A 15125-nucleotide genomic window follows, 5' to 3' on the forward strand; every position below is an offset into this window, starting at 1 on the left:
CTTGTGTTATTATTTTATTTTATAAATAATTAAAGCAATTAGTATGTGACCTGGTTGTGTGGTGATAAGCGCTTGTGTTATTATATTAGTAATTATAAATAATAAAAGGAACCAGTAGGCGCCTTAGGTTCTGTGGGAAGAGGCAATTGCCTCATCATTTCATTTGATCAATAATTAAACCAACCAGTATGCGCCTTGTTTTGTGTGGGAATAGGTGCTTGTATTATTATTCTATTAATCATAAAGAGTTGAAGAAACCAGTAACTGACCCGAATTGTGTGGGAATAGGCGGTTGCCACATTATTTTATTTTATTAATAAGTGAAGCAATCAGTGAGCGCCTCGTTTAGTGTGGTTATAGGCGATTGTGTTATTATTTCATTCTATTAATAATTTAAGCAACCAATAAACGCTTGGGTATGTGTGGGAATAGGCGCTTGTGTTATTACTATATTTAATCAATAATAGACGCAACCAGTAGGTGACTTGGGTTGTATAAAGATAGGCGGTTGTGTTATTTTTTTATTTCATGAATGATTAAAGCAATCAGTAAGTATCTCATGTTGTGTTGAGTTAGGCGCTTGCTTTATTATTTCATTTCATTAATAATTAAAGATTCTAGTAAGCGACCTAGGTTTTGTGAGGATAGGCGCTTGCCTTAATATTTTATTTTTCAACAATTAAAGCAACCAGTAAGGGAGCCGTGTTGTGTGTTAATAGTTTTTTGTGTTATAATTTCTTTTCATCAATAATAAAAGCAACTAAATAGTGACCTGGTTGTATAGAGTAAGGCACTTGCGTTATTATTTTACAATATTAATAATTTAAACAACTGAGAGAGAGCTGTTTGTTTTAATATTATATCTTATTTATAATTAGAGCAACTAGTTAATGCATCGATTTATATGGGGATAGGCGCTTGCGTTATTATTTTACTTTGTTATTTATTCAAGCATCCAGTAAGCGCTTCGTGTAGTGTAAGGATAGGCGCTTGTGTTATTATTTTATTATATTATCATTTAAAGCAAACAGTAAGGGCCCCGTGTTGTGTGGGGTTAGACAATTGTGTTATTTTTTCATTCAATCAATTATTTGAGCAACCAGTAAGCGCCTTGTGTTGTGCGGGGATAGGCGCTTGTTTTATTATTTTATTTGATTATTAATTGACGCAACCAGTAAGTGACCCAGGTTGTGCGGGGATAGTCGCTTGTGTTATTTTTTTATTAATTATCAATAATTAAAGAAACCAGTAATCGCCCTAGGTTGTGTGGAGGTAGGCGTTTTCTTCATTACATTCTTTTATCAATAATTAAAGCAACTAGTAAGCGTTTCGTTGTTGCGCGGGAATAGGTGCTTGTGTTATGATTATGTTTTATTAATAATTGAAGCAATCAGTATGCGACCCGGTTGTGCGGGGATAGGCGCTTGTGTTATTTTTTCATAAATCATCAATAATTAAAGCAACCAGTAATTGCCCTGGGTTGTGTGGAGGTAGGCGTTTTCTTTATTACATTTTTTTATCAATAATTAAAGCAAGTAGTAAGCGTTTCGTTGTTGCGCGGGAATAGGTGCTTGTGTTATTATTTTATTTTATAAATAATTTAAGCAACCAGTATGTGACCTGGGTGTGTGGAGATGAGCGCTTGTGTTATCATATTAGTAATTATGAATAATGAAAGAAACCAGTAGGCGCCTTAGGTTCTATGGGAAGAGGAACTTGCCTCATCATTTTATTTTATCAATGATTAAAGCAACCAGTATGCGCCTTGTGTTGCGTGGATATAGGTGCTTGTATTATTCATCTACTAAACATAAAAAGTTAAAGGAACCAGTAACTGCCCTGGGTTGTGTAGGGATAGGCGGTTGCCACATTATTTAATTTTATCAATAATTGTAGCAACATGTGAGCGCCTCGTTTTGTGTGGGAGTAGTCGTTTGTGTTATAATTAAACCTTATTAATATTTGAAGCAACTAGTTACTGCGTTGGGTTGTGTGGCGATAGGCATTTGCGTTATTATTTCACAATATTTATTATTAAAGCAACTGTTAAGCACTCTGTGTTGTGTCGGAATAGGTGCTTGTGTTATTATTTTATTCTATAAATAATTAAAGCAACCAATTAGCGTTCCGATATGTGTTGGAAAAGGTGGTTGTGTTATTATTTTATTTTTTCAATAATATAAGCAACCAGTTGGTGTTTTTAGTTGTGTGGAAATAGGTGCTTAAGTTATCATTTTATCTTATCAATAAATATAGCAACCAGTAAACGACTTGGGTTTTGTCAAGATAGGCGCTTGTGTTATCTTTTCATTTCATTAATGATTAAAGTAATCAGTAAGCGTCTCGAGTTGTGTGATGATAGGTGCTCGTGTTAATATTTTAGTAATTAGAGATAATTAAAGGAACCAGTAAGTGCCTCGGGTTTTGTAGGGATAGTTGCTTGCCTTATTATTTTATTTTATCAATAATTTTAGCAAATAGTAAGCGCCTTGTGTTGTTTGGGGATAAATGCGTGTGTTATTATTTTATCTTAATCATAATTAAAGCAACTAGTTAACCCGTCAGGTGATCTGGGTATGGGCGCTTGCGTTATTATTTTACTTTAATAATTATTAAAGCATCCAGTAAGTGCCCAGTGTTGTGTAGTTATAGGCGCTTGTGTTGTTATTTTATTCTATTAATAATTGAAGCAACCAATTAACGCTTGGGTATGTGTGGGAATAGGCGCTTGTGTTATTATTTTATTTCATCAATAATACACGCAACCAGTAGGTGACTCGGGTAGTATGAAGATGGGCGGTTGTGTTATTTTTTCATTTCATCAATGATTAAAGCAATCAGTAAGGGTCTCTTGTTGTGTGGAGATAGTCGCTTGCTTCATTATTTTATTTTATCATTAATTAAAGATACTAGTAAGCGACCCAGGTTTTGTGACGATGGGCGCTTGCCTTAATATTTTATTTTTTAACAATTAAAGCAACCAGTAAGGGAGCCGTGTTGCGTAGGAATAGACGGTTGTGTTATTCTTTCATTGTATCAATAATTAAAGCAACCAGTACAAGCTTTGGGTTTTGTGAGAATAGGCGCTTGTGTTACGATTTTAATATATTAATATCTAAACCAACTTATTAGCGCCCGTGTCGTTTGGAGATAAGCGCTTGCGTTATTATTATCATTTATAAATAATTGAAGCAATTAGCATGCGTTCCGTGTTGTGTTGGGATAGGCGCTTTGTAATTATTTAATTATATTTAATTATATAAATCAACCATTATGCGACCTGGTTATTTACGAATAGGTGCTTGTGTTCTTATTTTACTAATTATGATTAATTAAAGGAACTATTATTTGCCCAGTGTTTCGTGGGGAAAGGCGGTTTTCTTATGATTTTATTTTATTAATAATCAAAGCAAGTAGTAAGCGCTTTGTGTAGTGTGACGATAGGTGCTTGTATTATTATTTAATTTTATCAATAATCGAAGCAATTAGTATGCTGCCTGGTCGTGTGGAAATAATCCTTGTCTTATTATTTTATTAATCATAAATTGTTAAAAGAAGCAGTAACCGCCCCGGGTTGTGTGAGAATGAGCGGTTGCCTCATTATTTTATTTTATTAATAATGACAGCAACCAGTAAGCTCTCCTTGTTGTGTGGGGATAGGTTTTTCTGTTATTATTTCATTTCATCTGTAATTAAAGCAACCAAAAGGTGACCTGGTTGTGTAGAGTAAGGCACTTGCGTTATTTTTTTACAATATTAATTAATAAAACAACCGAGGGAGAGCTGCTTGTGTTAATATTTTATCTTATTAATAATTAAAGCAACTAGTTAACGCCTCGGGTTATATGGGGATAGGCGCTTGCGTTATTATTTTACTTTGTCAATTATTTAAGCATCTAGTAAGCGCTCCAAGTAGTGTGAGGATAGGCGCTTGTGTTATTATTTTATTATATTATTATTTAAAGCAATCAGTAAATGCCCCGTGTTGTTTGTGGTTAAACGGTTGTGTTATTTTTTCATTTAATCAATTATTCAAGCAACCAGTAAGCGCCTTGTGTTGTGTTGAGATAGGCGCTTGTGTTATTATTTTATTTTATTAATAACCGACTTAACCAGTAAGCGACCCAGGTTGTGCGGGGATAGACACTTGCCTTATTATTCTATTTTTTTAGTTATTAAAGCAACTAGTAAGCGCCCCGTGTTGTGTGGGGATAGAAGCTCGTGTTATTATTTTATTTTATCTATAATTGAAGCAATCAGTCACCGCCTTGTCTTGTTTGGGGATGGTAACTTGTGTTATTATTTTATTTTGTCAATACCTAATGCTCTCAGTATGTGACCTGGTTGTGTGGAGATAGGTTCTTGTGTTATTGTTTTACTATATTAATTATTAAAGCAACCAGTAACTGCCACGTGTCGTGTAGAGATAGAAGTAGAGATAGAAGTAGAGAATAGAGAAGAAGTAGAGATAGAAGCGAACCACGATGTATTCTTGCAGTGAATCCGCGCATGGAGGAGAGTTTTATAATCATGTGCCTGAATCTGGGTGTGCAGAGCCTTTAGACAGGTCCTGGACAGAAGAAAAAGAAACCCGACATAATGCCCAGAGTTCTCCAAGGAAACATGAACGGGGTTATTGACGGAGATACCCTTCTGCCACGAATATTATGTAATAGAAGGGTAGACGTACCGTTAATGAGCTAGCAGTACAGGAACTATAAGCCGCCCAAGTGGCTCAGCATCGCAACAAACATGTCGGCTATTTTAGTTCCTAGACCAGACAAAATCCGCCAAGATGCAAGCGGATCGGAAAGACATTTTGTCTGGTTGAAAGGTGGAGGCACTACATATGTCAGCTGCTACTTTCCACCCAACACTAGTATCGAGGAATACAGGAAAAGAATAAATTACCTCGAAGATACCATCAGGGATTGCATGGAAAGTGACCTTATGAACGCTGGAGACTTCAATGCAAGAGCAGTAGAATGGGGAATGTCTACAACAAATTCTAAGAGCCAGGCAGTCCTAGACGTGGTGGTAAGGCTAGGACTGGTCGTTGTAAACGAAGGAAGGACCACGACTTTCCGAAGACTGGGATTTGGCGAATCAATACCAGACATTTCGCTGGTTTTGGAGAGCCTTGCGCTGAGAGTAAAGGAATGGCAGGTAATTGAGGACGAAAATGGTAGCAATCACCAATACATCGTCTTCGAAATCACTGATACAATAAACAGAAGAGGCATTGCATGCAAAATAGGAAGGCATGTTGAGATGCTGGACACAGAACGATTAGCGGAAAGAGTTAAGAATGGCATTGCTGCTATTCAAAGCGATAAACGAATGTCTCAAACACAGACGCCTCTATCAAAGGGCCAGAAACAGACCAGAGGCCGGACAAAAGTACTCCTAGTACCAGCTTACAAGAAAGACGATGCGAGCTGCTATTAAGAACAGCAAAGAGCAGTGCTGGCAGACTCTGTGCTGGGAAGTAAATAACGACCCCTGGGGCAGAGCATACTAAATAGCGTTGGGAAAACTGGGAAGACTTGCACCAACTGCAAATAAAGACGCGGGTACCTGAGACATATCGTGGATACGCTATTCCCGATGCATCCAGAATTCGAGGATCAAGCAGCCTTGGAGCTTATAGAAGATGTACGTTTTTTTTCTCAGAAGGAACTGGAGCTAGCAGCCGGATCGCTTAAAAACGGAAATACTCCTGGACCAGATGGTATACCGGCAGAAGTCATTAAGACAGTGGTGGCAAAAGACTCACAGCTGCTCTTAAACCTATACAATGCATGTTTGCGGAAGGAGTTGTTCCCAACCCCCTGGAAAAACGCACGGGTGGTACTGATCGATAAAGGCAAGAAGGAACTTCAGAGCACTCGAGACATATGCCATGGAGCGAGACCCCTCGTTCTTCTGGTGACCTTGGACGTAAAGAACGCTTTCAACTCAGCAAGATAGAAGGACATGCTTCACGCTCTGAAACACACATTCAAAATACCAGACTATCTCTTCAGAGTATTTAGAGATTATTACATGGACCGCTTCTTGACCTATACGACATTAGAAGGCGAAACACAGAAGAAAATAACTGCAGTGGCATTCTAGGGATCCATACTTGGACCCGATCTCTGGAACGGGACTACTTTGCCAGGAAATGCCAGACGGAACGTTCTTGGTGGGATACGTGGACGACGCTACTGTAGTGATCATTGAACGCACGATGGAATTTGTCCAGATACGACTTAACCAGGTTTTGCGGAGAGTGGCTCCATGGATGGAGAACCACGGACTCAAAGTTGCAACAGAGAAGACGGAGATGGTACTATTGACGAGGAAAGAGATAGATACCATCATCCCCGTTAAGGTATAAGAAGTAGAAGTAATCACGAAGGATGCCGTAAGATACCTAGGGGTGACGCTGGATAGAAAGCTCACGTTTTGGAATCACCTTAGGCAAGCAGCAGACAAGTCGGTGGCACGCACTGAGAAACTGGTCGAGCAGCGTCAACCACGGATTATCTTTCCTACTACTATACTTGCTCTAGTAGCAGCAGTATAGCAGCGCGCATCAGCGACTATGGCAGAAACTGCCATAGTCTCTAAAGTGGCGACTGCAAAGGAATTATATAGTCCTACCGATGATGCAAAAAAGCAGTGTCTGCTTCGGAATATCGTTGCTTATATCATCGCTAATTTAAAGTGGTTAGATGTGGCACCAATTCTTTGAATAATTAAAACAAAATATTGTATACAGATATTGAATTTAACAATATTCATTAACAAAACTGAATATTTTACAGTTTGTATTTAGTACAAACAAAATGATTTTCCTCTAAGTGAACTAAATTACATGGTTGAATATTTACTAAATCTCGCATATTGACTAACACTTTTTTGTCCCCAACAATGACATTATACGCATTGAAGTGCTCATCAAAATACTGATTAATAATTCGACGCATTAAGAAATATACACTGTTATTTTGTATAAATATATAGCAAGTTTCTCCGAAGACTAATAGGTCATTATCGCCCATTTCAATGAAAAATACTTGACCTACTCGATATTCGATCTCACCAATCGCGATTATTTTTGTTGTAAAAATAGTTTCAACAGTTTTTGGAAAATATTTCATTTTCAGTTGATGTTCACAGATTTCGGTATTACAAGTAATGAGAGTCGATTCAATTGTCTTCGTAATTTTTGTATAAGCTTGTCTTAACTGACTTCTGATGCATATCGTTTTTATTAAATTAATTTTATTGCATGAGGTAGTAGCTGTTAATTTTAATAATCTGCGATACGACTCGTATCTCATTGCCCAAAAACCAATCATAGGGCCATTTTGTAGCATTACTCTATATAATGCGAAAAATTGTGGAACTTATATTTTAAATCGCCATACAGCCTTTTATAATCGGAAAGAAACTCAGGAATGAATAGATCAAGTTCAAATAAATGACCGTCGACAAATCTTGGTGACAAAAGTAATGCCATTATTTTTGCTAATAAAACATAAAATTTCCATGATTTGTCGCTTTCCTGTACCTTATCTTCTACTAATACTCCAAAATACCTGCAGAAAATCATGGTTTCAGATGCTGACATTTTGAGCTTTTGTTTTTTTGTTATATGATCTTTTTTAATGATAGGTATCTTATGAGAGTCAGTTACACCGTATGAAAAAGACTGAATTCTATTATTCATGAAATCTAAAGTGAATAATTTTTTTTGTAAATAAAGTCATGTAGCAGGCCAACCATTGTATAATGCACTGTACCCTCTAGGGTATCGTGCATTAAATCCATGACTGTATTTTTGCACACATGAAAACCTTGTACGTCATGAAAAACACACATCTCTGTGATTCCTGTTTCAGATGAACAGTTCTGCAAAACATCTTTTTCATAGGAATTGGAAGTTCGCAAAAGAGATAAATCTTCTTTTGTTAAAGATTTAATCATGTCCGATGGTGCTTTACAAACGCGACACGGTCTACCATGCACAAAATTGTCAACGAAGCCAAACAACTCATTTATTCTCAAATTATCGCCGGTTATAAGTACTAATTGAAAATATACAAGATGATTTTTATTATTGACAGAAATTTCAATACCATTTTGACTTGAATCGTTTAGCTCGTCAATAAAAATTTAAAAAAGTTTTTTATTTCCAAACCTTTTTCGATCACTAGCATAAAACAACATAGTTAAAAATATATTATCTAAACGAGATACAATTTCTGAAGGAAAGGAGGGTATCGATACGTAAACTCCACCTAATTTGTTTTTTCCGCAATGGAAACCAAGTGCATTTCCAGCTTCGAAATCATCCTGATATGCAATTAATGGCAGAACAAGTTTATCTTCATTATTTTTACTCTAATATTTCCATAAGTTTCCTTGAATTAAATAACTTATTATTATGTTTCATTTTTTAAAGAATTAATATAGTTTACAAGAATTTTAAAAATGCCAGGCACTTTTAAATAAGTCTTTAAAGACCATTTTAACGGTATGTATTGAGCGTGAACATCTTCTTGAATTAAAACCATTTCTCCCTTAATACTTTTATAAACATAGTTTTTACCTATGCCATATTCGATGGGATGTGTAAAAAGGTTTTTATTGTTATACAAAAAAAACTGTTTTTTTTCGGTGGAAAATGTATCAAATGTAAATATCGTTGATTTTAGTACATTTTGTACTTTTTTCAATGCATTTTCATCCAAAACTTTAGTTATAATTCTTGCTGTATGTGTTTATTGTAAGACTCAGTAATGAATGTTGTCATAGACATCATGATCACTTGCACACTATTTCTAGGTATAACCGTAATATTGTACAAGGCTAAGGAAAAGTTTACTAATTCTTTTCCTAAATCTATCACGTTTGCACAAAATTACTTGTTTATTTATTTATTTACTTGTTATACAAGTGTACGAATTTTTTTTCATTTACAAGTTTGAATTTAGTTTTTGTTTAGAAACGCTAGGAACAATAAAATAAATAATTTAATCCGTATTTTCTACGATGACACAATTCTTTTCGTGACGTTTCTTAATGACATTTAAATCATTTACAAATTTAGTAACGATAGTAAGCTCTTGCATATTCTCTAAATCATTTTTGTAGATATAATTTTGAAAAAACACCCATATATGCTTACATTCTTTAGTATAATCTAAATTCAAAGCGGTAAATGATTTGTAGCAGTAATCTAATGCTTCAATTAATTTTTTCGATGGAATTGCAAAGTGCACAGAATTAATAATCAATAAAACTTCTATATCTGCATCATTATTTCCTTCAAAAGATAGATCTCCTACAACAGCTATATAAGGACCAACAGCCAATTGTTTTTTTCGTAAATCTTCGTACTTCAATAGCTCAGCTTTGTTCTAAACAACAGAATATAAAAAATTTTTTTAACTACTTACCCTGTTTAATACAAAAAAAGTATAAGTGTAATTTTTAATGAATGAATTTCGTTACTGTTAAAAATAGTAGCTTTCGTCGCATAAGCACCATCACCGCTTGGATGGTGCTTATTTGACAAACACTATTTTCTTACCGTGGACGAAAAGTGCAGTGAAGCCTTCGCGTCCTAGGGCGGCAATTTTGGCCCTTGTAACACTTTTCGCTCTAGGGCAGGACAGTACTTTCCTGAATACGATAGATACGGATGGCAAAGTGTTGTGCGGGCCCAAAGTACGCCCACGGGCGCAAACAGCACTTTGCGCCCTCGAAAAGAAAAGCGTCGTTCGCACTTTAGGCGCGAACATAAAAAAACACCCCCCTTCAGGCGTGCATTTTATGATTTGCACCCATGGTACGAAATCTACTATTCTACTGAGAGCACACTTTGTGTACTTTACAAAAATCACTTTCTTACCTCGGGCACCAAAGTACAACAAGCACGCCATTCGGGCGCATAAATCGTACTTTGAACCCTAGTTAAGAAATCTATCAGTACCTTTACCGAAGGCGCAAAATGCAGTTTTGCGCCCATGGGCGCCCTTCACGCTGGCTAGTTACGTTGCACCTACGGGCGGAAATGGATATTTTGGCTCTCCGGGTCCAAATTCATTCTCGTCCTAAGGCAAATCATAATTATTCGCTCCGTGCATCAGGTTGGAGGGGATAAAAAAAACGACTGCAGCGCTGTAGGTGAGCAAAGTTGGCGAACCCGTACCCCCATGAATCGTACAGTAAGCGTTGTCTTATATGAGAAAAGATATTGTTTCATTTAAAGTAGTTAGTTGAGGAATCGAAGACGGTAAAAAATGTTATTTAGCCAAACTGGGTCTATAATACGGATTAATAATTTTGCTAGGCACTTCAAATCACCCGAAATTTTAAATAATGGGTTATTAAATATCATCTGTCATATAGTACACAACACACATACTTATCTGTAATGTTGTATACGTGAGAGCAAGAACTCCAAGCAGTTGACATAGGCTGCCGCTAGCTGTATAATCTGAATCAGTGTTTACGTTTACAAAGTAACGAAATGCGTACGAGACAGTGCTGCGTTGTTAATTGCAACAAGAAAGAAAAGCAGGGGGTGGTGCTGTATGAATTCCCAAGTAGACCCCATGAAACAAAACAGAAGGAGCTGTGGATTAGGGCTGTTAGGAGACAAAAGTTCGTACCTAACCTACGGAAATTTTGTTATCATTATTATTGATTATAAGTAAAATTATCATGAAAATTTTACAGTCCTGATGGCAGTTTGTGTATATGTTACCATAACCTACATTTGTCAAACATAGGCAATAATGTACTTACAGATAATTCTACTTTGTATGGATTTAAGCTGACAGATGTTTGTCTCACAACATAGCAATTGATCAAATGACCGACTCCTTTATTTACATATTCCTGTACGTAGGCAACGTGCCCACTCTCTACTAATTTTTTAGCTTTTTTCAGCGTTTCATTATTAAAAACTATGTTGCAACTTATACTTTTAAAGCCTGTTTGGATAATCATATCCATTTTTTAGGGTGCTGATGTTTACGCGATAGCAGTATGTACGTCTTATTCAATAAATAATACTTTCTTCTATAAGCGACAGTGTTACGATTTAATCACACGGGGGTACGGTATTGCGCGATTCTGACACCGAGGGCGGCGCTGCGTGTCATGCACGGAGCGAATAGGGTGCAAATTGTGCTCTAGGACGCTAAGCCATGTGACCGAGAGACGAAAAAAATATTATACTTATATAAAAATATTTTGACTTATGATAGTAGGGTTATAATTTCCAATTTAAAACAAATAATTTACATTAAAACATACCTTGATAATCAATAAAAAAAGTAAAAATAAAAAAAATACAATAGTGTACCTCAGTGTTAATAAAAAATGATTGTTGTACGTCTTGGACAGTAGATCCGAATTTTATTCCATTTTTTGTTCGTTTTCTCACGATGGGACCTAAAATTCGTGATAAACTGCAAAGTGCATAAATACTTTTTTTGCCTAAAGTAAAATAGAAAATAGATATAATTCTAAAAGGACTATTGCAGGGAATCAATTGTGGAATTATTTTGAAACTGTACTGACAGTGATCAGCTTGTCAGTGGAATCAAACTTTTTTTTACTACTCAGATGAGACTACTACAAATTTTCAGATGACAGTGGGAAAGTCTTATCAAAGTCAATACCTAGCTACAATCACATAAAATTAAATAACATTAAAAACCTCATGATTTAATTATACTTGTAAGTATGAATATAATTTACCAAAATGGGACATAATGCCGATCTTAAACATTTATATAATGCAAAGTAATTTGGAATACTTGAACATTTTTCCCTGCAAGAAAACGTTTCAAGCTATTTCAAGCAAACTTCATCTTCAGGATGATCATTCGACTGTAACCATATTACATTTTTATCATCCTGATGCAATCCTATCGAAAATGAAAATATACATGTTTATTTTTCTGACTCGTAAATCAAGTATTAAATGTATCTTTGGGAATATTTGTATTGTAATTGTAAAGACAATTTCTGATGCATACCTTCAATTATTTCTGATCCCTTGGGAATTATTTCCAGTTTTATAAGATTTTTACGTATGGCACTATACTTGTCATACAAAGGATCTGCAGCAAGTATTGCCTGTTGAGAACTTGTTGGTTTACGATACGGATGATAAAAAAATCTAGCTGACTCATCTACAGACTTTCCCTCAAGTGGAAAAATCACTGCTAACTCACGAGCAAGTTCTAAAAACCTTTCAGTAGTTATACTAAAAAAATAGATTATTGAATTAAATTTCACAAAAAGTTTTAAAAAATTATCTTATACGTGTTTTATTGGTAAATAAGTTATACAAAAAAAAATTATGTAATATATATATATATATATATATATATATATATATATATATATATATATTCGTTCGACTTTTCGATGCAAAAAATTATAGTTTGTAGTACATTAAAATCATATTAAAGTTCAAATAAGTGTATTCTACTACAAAATTAATGAGAAAATAATAACTTTATATTTGACACTTTGCAAACTAATGAATACACTAAATAATGGTCATAGTAAATGTGAATATGAATATTATCTATGATAACTATAATCAACTGAAGGATTTATTTTGATAAAGTTTGAGTTTTTAACAATGGTCATATTTTAATATAATACTTATATTATATTACCGATATGAATTAGTGTAATCAAATTCATACAAGATCACTAGATCTGAAATTGAACGAGTATTAATTTCATCGTTCAATATGAACTTTTGCTTAAATAATTATCCCATTGTACACTTCATCAATTCTTCAACATTTTTTTTTGGATTAGCTATTTTTGAAAAAAATGAATATATTAGAATTACATTTTTTAATCCTCATTTTAAATGTAATTTAATAATAATCAATTACGTATCACAGATACAATTTCACACTCTGATATTGTACAGTCACTTGGTTCAGTGTTAGTATTTCTTTCATGAGCGAAGGTTAAAGGAATAACATCTTGGAATGACAAATTGAGATTTGATGAAATTTCTGGAGTAGTGAGGTGGGCTGTGGGAATATGCAAATGCACTTGTGCATTATTACTTGTCGAACATTCATGCACGCTTTTTAATTCACTCAGCCGATTAAAAAATTTTTTTTTAAAGCCACATTCACTTGTATCAAACAAGTCTTTACCCATGTTATCGTTAATTTGTAAAAATACCTCTTGATCGATACCAGCCTCTGTAAAAACATTGTATGGAAACAAGTACTATGACAATCAAGAAGTACTCAGTGAAAATTCAATAAATTATAACTGCATAAGACACCCACAGATATGAAATTTAAATCATATACTGTTTGTTTCAGTAGACATTTTTTACATTTATTTATAAATTTATTACACTTGCAAATCTTTCAATAAAACTCTCCATCGACCACGAAGTTAGGGAATCTCTTACAAACTTATCCATTTCGTTTTAAGGCGATTTCAATACTCTGTTTATACAATTTTTTTGTGTGGCCAACCTTTTTTTAGCTCAAACAAGCAGTACGAGCACGCAGTTATTAAGTTATTGGAAAACAGAAGAAAAGACGACCAGAGTAGAAAAACTTACCATCCGACTTATGTCATTGACTCGTTCATATATAGATGAATCGGTGTTTTTTATCTTGGAACACACATTGAAAAAAAGTGTCAAGACGAAAGAGTGGCAAAAAAATAGAATGAAGACGATAGTGAATATAGGTTATATCAGCAAGCTGGCTCTCGTCAACAAATGTTTTGCTATAATACTTATATCATCTAAGCGCATTTGCAGGCACCAAGGCACAGACACGGAAGTATACGTAAATACAGTATATGTACGATTACATCTAAATAAAAGTATTATTCTATCAAAAAAATACATGCAGAACTCTCGGGCTGGTGTGGCCACAACTATTGTATATTTCTGCTACTCGTATAAATATACGTATACATAAATATATAGTGATGGATTGTATAAGCGACGATATTCTGAAGCAGACACTGCTTTTTTGCATCATCGGTAGTACTACATAATTCCTTTGCAGTCGCCACTTTAGAGACTATGGCAGTTTCTGCCATAGTTGCTGATGCGCGCTGCCATACTGCTGCTACTAGAGCAAGTATAGTAGTAGGAAAGATAATCCGTGGTTGACGCTGCTCGACCAGTTTCTCAGTGCGAGTAGCGGCATTAGGCCGAATCATGGCTAACGTTAGAGGTATTTATGTCTACGGCCCAGTCTATTATTTTGTACGGGGCTGAGATATGGGGAAATAAGATGAACGTCGAAAAGAAGATAGTGAAAGTCACCCAAGTTCAAAGAATAGTAGCCTTGACGATAGCCTGCGCCTATCGCACAGTCTCAGAGTCTGCGGTAATGGTGATAGTGGCCGTAATCCCTATCGACCTTCTTGCGAGGTAAAGATGATTGAAGCACCTTACGGAGCAGGACCGAGGGAGAATGGAGGCCAAAAAAATGATATTTATATAATTGTGCAGTGGATAAATAAATGGGTTTACACTTGCTTGTAATACCAACAATAGATGCATTTATTCAAACCATATTACAAACGACCATTATACGTGTGCACGTGACTACGACCAACTTAATACTACTTGTACATTCCATACTCAACCAGCAGAGAGTCTACAGTTCACTCCTGCGCGGTCACACACTCACACACAGACTAAGTCATACACTCATACATACATCGATGGTATTAATTGTTGTAAGAACACTAAACGCTTTATAACATGCTCCCTCAATAAATAGCATCGATTCACACAACAATGACTGAATAGCAGCTGATTAAGTATACATATAATACCTCACTCACATAATACAATTAGAATTTCTCTTGCAATTAAATTGATCATTCAGTAGATCCTTACACCATTCTTATTGCTTATCTTTATAAGACAAAATTACACTATAAAATAAAGACTTAACAAAACTTAGCTAATTTTACATCTTTCTCCCTTTTGAGTGTACAGGCAAATGAACTATTTGTTACAACCATAATTCAAGATACAACTAGATACAACAATGAAATCATAAAACACTATACAAGTTACAAACATCCCTTCAGTCCTT

The 15125-nt window shown here is 35.1% G+C and overlaps 1 protein-coding gene and 1 pseudogene across 2 annotated transcripts in view; one reads left to right on the forward strand and one right to left on the reverse strand.

Moving 5' to 3' along the window:
- qless (decaprenyl diphosphate synthase subunit 1 qless) overlaps positions 1 to 15125 on the forward strand; it is a 698431-nt gene that overhangs the window by 36868 nt on the left and 646438 nt on the right. The window lies entirely within an intron of this gene.
- LOC149375269 (uncharacterized) lies at positions 7367 to 8567 on the reverse strand (annotated as a pseudogene).

This window comes from Copidosoma floridanum, unplaced genomic scaffold, assembly GCF_036245765.1.
Source record: "Copidosoma floridanum isolate Cflo_tuat_1 unplaced genomic scaffold, Cflo_Japanese_pri ptg000008l, whole genome shotgun sequence".
In the NCBI taxonomy this organism is placed as follows: domain Eukaryota; kingdom Metazoa; phylum Arthropoda; class Insecta; order Hymenoptera; family Encyrtidae; genus Copidosoma; species Copidosoma floridanum.